This window comes from Urocitellus parryii, chromosome 6 (genome assembly GCF_045843805.1).
Source record: "Urocitellus parryii isolate mUroPar1 chromosome 6, mUroPar1.hap1, whole genome shotgun sequence".
Taxonomy (NCBI): Eukaryota; Metazoa; Chordata; class Mammalia; order Rodentia; family Sciuridae; genus Urocitellus; species Urocitellus parryii.
In genome coordinates, this window is record NC_135536.1 from 113,452,383 (window position 1) to 113,461,938 (window position 9,556).

Here is a 9,556-nt window from a genome sequence, read left to right on the forward strand (position 1 = left end):
CAAATCTCCATTTCACCCACACTAACTATAACGCACGTTCACTGTAGAGTTCAGCCCCACACGAATGAGATGCCAAGTTATTGCTTCCTGAACAGAGAGCTCCAATTAAATAGTGTTTTCCCAACCAAGAACAAAGCCCTGCATTCTCTTAATTCTTCATATCCTGTGTACAGATGAATAAAATCTAAAGACATCTTATAGATCACCCCACCACCATTAAAAGTTAATAATAAAGTCAAAACCCATTTCTTAAAAAGTCGCCAAGTGCATCAGTATTTTCAGACCCCATTAAATCATGCATAAATAAAATCTGTACACTCAACACACTGTTTCTCAAAATACAAAGCCTCCAGGGGGACTTGGGAGTGGCAGGAAGCAGCAAATGCTTCATGTCCACCCTTTTCAAGTTTACTCAAAAAAAAAAAAAATCAAGATCTGAAATGAATGTGCAAATAAAGCTTCAGTACCTTACCTGTCATTACAAAGAGTCGCCCATGTAAAGAGTTAATTTTCATAAGGTAAAAAAAGAGACAGAGACAAGAAAAGACAAATGAAATTGTCAGCAGGCATTGTTTCTATAAGTTCCCTACAACCAGAAGGCCCCTCGGAGCATGGGGTTTGCACCCACCCACCACCTGCTCACTAGCTGCTGCGCATGTGATACTTTCGCCTCCTCCTGGAGGACACAATCGCTGAGGAAGGTAGATAAAGACTGATCTCTCTCTCTCTCTCTCTTTTATTTTTTTTTTTCAATACTGGGGATTGAACTCAGAGGCTCTTGACCATAAACCACACCCCCAGCCCTATCTTGTATTTTATTTAGAGGCAGGGTCTCACTGAGCTGCTTAATATCTCCCTGTTGCTGAGGCTGGCTTTGAACTCGTGATCTTCCTGCCTCAGCCTCCCAAGCTGCTGGGATCACAGGCGTACACCCCTGCACCTGGCTGATAAAGACTGATTTTTGAAAAAAATAATATATTAGTGGTCATAAAACCCAGCTATATTTTAACACTGAATAAAATAAGTGATTGTTGATCTGAATCACATCAATCCAACGTTTCAGCAGCTGGGCACATGGATTCGTGTCAGCCGGGGGAACTTAATGAAAAGGTTCTAAAACTCCTAGTACCACTTTCAGAGGAAGGAGGGATGGGATTCCAAAAATAAATGCTCCATAAGTAAAGAAACAAAAGCCAGTACTTGTCACCTTGGAATGGTGCCCAAACTCAGACATCCAAGGCTGGAGAAGCTCAGGGATCCAGGAGGGCAGATCAAGGTGGTGCAAGCCTGAGGAGACAGAGGCCTTTGTGGATAGGTGGGTAAGGGAGGTTGGAAGCTCTTCCCCCAGAAGGAGCCCTTCCAGTCTGTCCCAGGGACGAAGGACTCCTGGTCCTTTCCCTTCCTGTCCTCTGTTCACCCCATCTTACTTCCTGTGCTTCTCATTTTCTCCAGGGTCTTACTAGAATCTGCTGGACTCTGGTCTCCAGGTTCATGTTGGATTTGTCTATGACCATCAGGGCTTCTTGGATAGAGTTCTGCACCACAGACACAGTGTCGCAGGGGGCCCCACTGCCAAACCCGCGGGTAATCAGGCTGAAATGAGACAAGCAGTTCTGTATGTTCATTTCCAAGACTGGGAGGGCCTGTTGCTCCGCTTGGGTGTTTGGTCTTGACTGAGGAGGTCTGTGAATTCTTGGCGCCCTTGCCTAGGGAGCAGCTTCGCCTTCCACGAACAATGTCAGGAGGGTCACAGGAGTGGCTTCCCGTCTCCCAGTCTCCCAGACAGAAGGTTCAGCCCAATCTTGTCCAACTTCTCCCACAATGATCAGCTTCCATTTTTGGACCTGGCTCTTCTGACAACACTTCCCAGCCACGAGGCATTTAAGCATGCAGGTGGTGACGATTGCCTCTGCACTTCAGCCACTGTCACTTTATATTTGGACGTGGAGCTGAGGAGGGACAGTCTTCTGGGAACCGAGCCGAAGACCTCGCTGAGATTCATCATGGCTCCCACCAGCTCCTTCTGACAGGGGAGCCTCAGGGGGCTCTTAGTCATAAAGACGGGACCTTTGTGGATTACAGTCTGATCAGGCACAAGCAGCTGTTGGTTACTGACATTCTGCACCTCTTCCATCTGGTGGGCCATGTGGTGGAGACCAAAGTTCTCGGCCAGGCCTTCAGCATCCAGGGCATGCACCTGGGGCAGGAGCAGGTCCCAGCCTCGGTAGGCACCCCTGTGGGCACCCACGACACCTCCAGCTCAGAGAGGTGGGGAGGCAGGCCCCCTCCTGGCTCTGGGGGCCAGGTCAGGCCTTCTTCAATGTCCCCTTCCTAATCCTCCCTAGAGTTTTGACTATTTCTTGACAAAACTACTCAGGATAAATATCCGTATTCCTCAGAACTGAATGCCACGGAGGACCGAGGTTCAGGGGTTCCCTAATGCATCGGTGACCTTTCCTGTCCACTGCACCTGCCTTGCAGGGAGGCAGACAGCAGCCGTCTGGGGTCTTCTCCTTCCCTTGGCTCCCGCAGGGGTGCGTTGCCCTGAGCACGGCCTTACGTGGGTCAGAACCTCTCCCGTGCTTACTCTGGCACCAGCAGAGTCCAGGTGGGCAAGGCAGCAGTTGTCATGGAAATGCCTCTGTCGTCTCACTGAAGTGACAATGAAGACAACAATTGTTGAGAAAAAACCACACCCTCCCCCAGCATCTCAAAAAACTTGAGAGAAAAGATATCACCCTAACCTGATTTTGAAGACCAATCTTAATATAGGAATCAGACAAAGAGATTCTCTGTCAATGATGTCTTTTTATACACTTTCCTGGAACTTCTAGCCAATGCAAAATTTTGTGAAGTCGAGGGGGGGGGGGAAGCACCTTAACTGTTGAAAGTAAGAGAGAACTGTTCTTGGTTTTAGGTAATGGAATCACAAATATAGAAAAGGAGAAGAATCAACAGAAAAACTTTTGGGATCTGTAATGGGGCTTGTAAAGTGGTCCTAAAAGTCACAGGGTGCTGTATGGTTCTGACTCAGTACAGGGTGGTACTAAAAAGAAACCTAAGTTTGACTCCAGAAAACTTGAAGAGTAATGCAGATGTTTATCATAGGCTTTCTTCAAGGGGTTGTCAAGTCCCACAGATTTTATGGACCAAATTCTCCAGAAATTCTCTCTTGACACTTTCTCCTCTGCTCCATACTCATGGCTGTGGCTAATCCGCTGCTGCGTCTCTGTTCAAAGGGTTCCTTTGTGCCTGCCATCTGTGCTCCTACCTACCCTTTGTCCTTCACCTTGTAGATCCCACTGCCCTGAGTCTGAGGAGGGACCCCAGTGATTCCTGGCTGTGCTCACACCCACCCAGAGAGAAGGACTGAGGTCCTGAAGAGCAGGGATCATCTTTACCCCTGATGGCCTTTTCTTGTGAATAATCACTTACTGGGCACATTGGAAGCCAATATATTCTCTGTCCTGATGCACAAGACGAATATAAAAAGCTGAGAATGTTCTTATGTACCCACACTAACCAGTTGGAAGATCAATGCAAGTGAAAAAATATTCTGCCTCTGGATAGCTCTCAGTGAGAATCGTGTGGGACTTTCACAAAGAAAACCACAAAGTTGTCAGTTTTGTGTAAGAGAAGATTTGAATAAATGGACAGATAGAATGTGTTCTGGGTTTGGAAAAAGGAACAATGAAAAATGCTAGTTTTTCCTGAATTAATCTATCGATCTAGGGAAAAAAAGGTAATTAAGCTCTCAATGGAAACTTTTGGTAATTTGACCAAAACAGCTTTACAACGTTATCTGGAAGAATAACAAGTTAAAAATAACTAAGAAATTTCTGAAAGAACAAGAAGACAGGATTTCCTTTAACATATGCTCAAATGTATTTTAAAGCCACAGCAATTGTACAGCGTGGCCGTGGCTCAAGACCCAGCCAGCAGCAATGGCGTGTAGTACTGAGGACTCTGAAGCCAGTCTCACCAGGTACAAAAGCAATAAGAAACGAAAAGAAGCACCACAAATATCTGGGGAACGGTTGGATTAATAAATGCTATTGAGAAAATTGACTCCTTGGGAGATAGTCATTTTAGAGCTTTGCCTCTTTCTTGAGTAAATTCCAGATAAATTAGAGCATTGAACAGGAAAAAAAATTCCATCATGATAGACAAAAACAGGTGGATAGCTAAATGATCTCAGAGTGAGTAATACCTACCTAAGCTTAAAAGCAATCGAAGAAATCACAAAGGAAATGTCAGTAGAATTGCTTACACAAAACTTCTAAACATGTACTTGAAAAAAGAAACTACAAAATTAAAAAGGTAAATGACAAATTGGGAAAAATATTTGCAGCAGATACGGCAAAAGGTTAATACCCTTAATATATAAAGAGCTCTTGCAAAGCTTAAAGAAAAAGATTGATATTCCAGCTAAAACATTGGCAAAAACATTAAAATAAGACATATAAATGAATATCATATGAGAAAATGTCTAATTTTTCTGTTAGCCCAAAGGAATGCAAAATAAAACAGTGACAAGATCCCATTTCACTTGTCCAATCCTTAAGATTGATGATGATGGTGGTGTCGATGGTAGTGATGATGGTGATGATGATGATGATGGTGGTGGTGGTGATGATGGTCTATTAAGAACAGTAGGATTCAATTCTATTTTAACCTCATAGTTAAAAGTCACAGTCATTTCATAGTGTGTCTGAGTTAGGGCTGGGCTCAGAAGGCCCTTGGGCCTGGCTACTGATCATGGACAGATGAATGGACCAATGGAAGGCTGAGTAACTACGTTGGCACTTGACAGCAGGGGTACTCATCCATTTTTTCCACTTCTGAATACCCACTTTGCAGAGTGGGGTCTGACATCTAATGGGTACTCAGCACCTGTTGACTGAATGAAGAATGGAATGGTGACACAGATTGACAGACAGGCTGCCTGCAAAACAGGCTGGTTGGCCAACTTGAGATGGTATCCCTAAACCTCTTCCACTGTCCTTGGAGTTGTCAGGGAGGGAAACAGAGAGGTGAAGGTAAAGATAATGCATGGAAAAGAGGCCACAAGCCCTTGTCCTTTTTCGACAGCCTGGTGAAGGCTGGGGCTTTGAACTCTTGCTCTGGACAAGCCAGGATGGTAAGTCCAGGAGGCTGAGCCTGGATCCATGCTGCTGTTTTACCTGCATTCTATTATTCGAATCTCACTTTTATCATGGGAAGCTGTGGCTGGGGGTGTGGCTTAGTGGTAGAGAGCTTGCCTAAGCAAGCACATGGCCCTGGGTTCCATCCGCAGCACCACAAAGCAAAAAACAAAACAAAACAAAACAAAAAATCAAAATCCTGGGAAGCTAAGATCATCCTCATTCTAAAAGCTTCACTTCAGGTGAGGGGAAGAATTTGCCCCAAGATGACACATCTTTTAAGTAGAGGAGCCAGGATTTGAAACAGTGTTTCTTTGATTCCCAAGCCCTTGACCTTGAAGCTATATTCTCCCAGTGTTTCTCTCCCTAAACTTCTCTCTGTAGTATAAAGAATCCACTTTTGCTGTGTGTGCATCTTGGGAGGAGTCAGGCTTTGCCCCTAAATCATAGCTGGGATATGAATGTTGTGCTGGGAATGGGCCATTGGCATGGTGACGGATCCCCACCGTCCATCATGTCCCTGCCGCACCCTGACATGCAGTGCTGGAGTGTAATCAGAGTGATGGTGTTCTGATCTATGAGGGGGTGTTCATCATCCCAGGGCTGGTACCTTGACAGATTACCTTAGCTTGCTGTCAGGGGGACGGCCCCTTAATGTATTTCTGTAATTCATCACCCACTGCCGGTAGCCAGGGAGCTAAGAGCACTTTCTGGGAGTCTCTCCCTGAGTTCTCTGTCTCTTAAAAATTCACGCCTGGAAGTTGGTGAGTGCCTGGAGAGAGACCCTGAGAGAGGAAGGTAGAGGCAGAGAGACGGGGGAGCGGAGGAGGGGTAAGAAGAGAGAGGCAGGAAGAGAGAGAAAAGGAAAAGAGAAAAGGAAGAGAGGAGGAAAAGGAAAGAGATAAGAAGACAGTGGGGAAAAGAGAGGAGAGAGAAGAGGTGGGGTGGAAGGAGGAGGAAAAAGATGGTAGACAGGGAAGAGAGGAGAGAGGTAAGGATCCGGGAGGCAGGAAGAAGGAGGAAGAATGGCGGCTCAGGCAAGAGACTGAGAACAGCAGCGGGGAGTGGGGAGGCAACCTGGGCAGCCCAGCTCTGGGGCCAGTGCAGATCATGGAGGCCTTGTTCCCCAGGGGCTTCAGGGATATGGTGGAAGGTGGGGCTGCTGGAAGGGTGTGGGCCAGGGGTGGAGACCCCTCTGTCTCTCCACAGAGGCATTGGGGCCTCTGTGGTCAACCGAGTCCCCTCTCCTTCTGCCTTCCTGGTGACAGAGGCCGCCGGGGTGGGAAGGATCCTCCACACTGCCTCACCAACCCTCAGCACTCCTCTGTCCTGCTGCTCATGGACATTTTTACTCCGACACTCCACCTGCCGCCCTTTAGCCTTCTCCATGTGTTGAAGAACCTCATGGTCTCCACTGTCCCCAGCTACACAGTCACCTTGTCTCGTCATTCTCTCCAGGGGCCATATGCAGGTCCCTCTGTTATGAGGAGCAGCTCATCCTCTTGGCTGCAGCCCTGATCTAGGTCCCCTAGAAAGCACAGGGGAGCCTGGAGGCTGGCCCAGCAAGCATGTGGGTTCCTCTTGGAAGCTGGGGCTGGGGCCCACCTGGGTTGTTTGGGTTGCTGTTCATGACTTTGGCCCTTGGTCCATGCGTGCTCTAAATGGGGTTTAAGGAAAAAGTATAACAGGAAAATAGCAAAATGAGTAGCCAGGAAGGTTCCAAAGAGACTATTTCAGAGGAAAAATGGAAGTCAGACAATTGGTGCAAGAATGAGCCTAGAAACGGAGGGTGTGAACCGCGGCACCACTTTCATGCGGTGCCTGGCACGTGCTCTGAACTGGTCACTGCTGCTGAAGGGCCCTGCTTGGCTCGGAGGGTCCAGGCTGAACCCCTGTAGTTGGCCTTCAGGGCCCCTCGCCTCAACACTCTGTTCTTGTCCTCATTCTAATTGGTCCCCACACTGACCCCATTTATAGCAGCCAGATCCCCCTGCCTACTACCCCCGGTGTCAGGGCATTTTCTGTGGTGCTGTTCCCTGTTTCTCCCTACCTCAAGTCTGTCTTTTTTCCATCTCCTCTGTGAGCCTTCTCTGTCCTCTTGTTATTGCTGATTATGTCCCTCATTGATTTGACCACACACCTGTCCTGGGTCAACTTGTGTGCGTGCGTGTGAGTCTGATCTCACTAGCTGGACTCCAAGCTCTTTGAGGGTGGGAACCATGTCTTCTACTTCTCTGTAACCCAAACAGTGGGGATGGAATAGAGCCCTTCTTAATGAACAAAAAGTAAAGAAGTACATTCACAGGTCCCACATTTACGGGGTTCTGCCTCCAAGGGTCCACCAACTGCAGATTGAAAGTATTCAGAAGAAATTGCACCACTACTGCACATGTACAGACTTGTTCCTTGACCATATTCCCTAAATGATGCAGTATAATAACTATTTAGTAGAAATTACATTGTATTAGGGATTTTAAGTCATCTGGAGATGATTTAAAGCATTCAGGAGGATATGCATAAATTTATAGAAATATCTGACATTTTATGTACAATACTTGAGCATCCGCAGATTTTGGTATCCAAGGGGGCCAGGAGTGTCCTGAGACAAATCTTCCATAGATACCAAGGGACAACAATAGTTGTAAGAGTTAAAAGGAAAGAGACCGGGATGAACTGGGAAGTGGAGATGGGAAGGGTGAGGTACAGTGGCCCTGGCAGGCTACCGACCAGTGGGACAACCCTGGACAAATCTTCATTGCTGATATAGTTCCCCCATATGGAAATTTAAGGAATTAGATGAGATCTATGACCTGTACTGTGCTTTTTCTTAAATCAATATTTTTAGTTTAAATTAATATTTTTTGTAAATTCCCATGCAATTTTAGGAAACGATATAAAGAGATCTTATAAACAATCTACCTAGTTTTCCCCAGTTACAGAAACTTGCAAAATTATAGCGCACTGTCACAACTGGGATCTCAGCACTAACACAGTGACAGGACACTTCCAGGACCACAAGGACCATTCATCCCTCCCTTTCATACACATCACAACAGCCCATCCTTGACCCCTGCTGACCACTAATCAATTCTTTCTCCATTTGCATAGTTTTGTCACTGTGAGAATGTTATGTAAACAAAATCATACGGGATAGACTTTTGTGGCTGCCTTTTCCCCTACTCGCCATAATTCTCTCGAGATGCATGTAGGATGTCGTATATATCAAGAATTTTTTCTTTTTTATTGCTGTGTAGTGTTTCATGGTACCAACATACTGAAGAGTGTGTAACCGTTCACTGCTGAAGGACATCTGGGTTGTTTCCAGTTTTTGGTTAACATAAATAAAGCGATTATAAACATTCCTGCACAGTTTTTTTGTGTGAAAATAAGTTTTCATGTTTCTGGGATAAATGCCCAGGAGTGAGATTGCTGAATCCTATGGTGGATGCATGTTTAATGTTGAAGGAAACTGCCAACTTGTTTTCCATAGTGGCTGTGCCATTTTACATTCCCAAAGCAATGGATGAGCAAAGCAGTTTCTCTGCATGCTTCCCAGTGTCTGGTGCTGTCGATATTTTTTCACTGTGTTTTATGATGGGTCCATAAGTAGCATCTTTGTGCATTAGGGAAATTTGCATGTCCCTAATGCCTAATGATGTTGAACATCTTTGCCTGTGCTTATTTGCCATCTGTATATCTTATTTGATGAACTATCTCTTCATGTCTTGTCTATTTTTAAATTGGTTTGCTCTTTTCTTTTTATTACAGTTGAGTTCTGAAAGTTCTTTATATATTCTTGATATTACTAGTCCTGTATTAATACAACTAGTCCTGCACAGTTGTCAACTAGTGTCCTCTGCTGACATTTTCTTCCATTCTATACCTGTTTTTTTTTTTTCATTCTTCTAACAGGGTTTTTCCACAGAACTCAAAATTTTAAATTTTGATGAAGTTCAATTTATCAATTTTCCTTTTATGGATCATGCTTTAGGAATCAAATCTAAGAACTCTTTGCTTAGCCTTAGATCCCAAGGATGCTCTCTTATTTCTTTTCTAGAGGTTTTAGAGTTTTGCATTTTCCATTTTGAATTCATAGATACTAAGGCTCATTTGGAGGGGAGTGTCCCTGGATGGATACCCAATTGTTCTATCACTATTTGTGGAAAAGGTTATTTTTATTTCATCCAGTTATCTCTGCACCTATGTCAAATATCAATTGGCACTTTGGTCTCTTTTGGGGTCCTCTGTTCTGTTCTATTGCCTGTCCATCAGCCATTGTTAATTTTTTTTTTAAAAAATATATTTTTGTAGTTGTAGATGGATACTATACCTTTATTTTATTTATTTATCTTTATGTGGTGCTGAGGATCAGGGCCTCACATGTGCTAGGCAAGTGTTCTACCACTGAGCTA

General features: G+C 45.0%; 1 pseudogene; it reads right to left on the reverse strand.

Moving 5' to 3' along the window:
- Positions 1-1,413: 1,413 nt before the first annotated feature.
- On the reverse strand, positions 1,414-6,533 carry LOC113182008 (transcription factor AP-2 gamma pseudogene; annotated as a pseudogene).
- Positions 6,534-9,556: the final 3,023 nt, after the last annotated feature.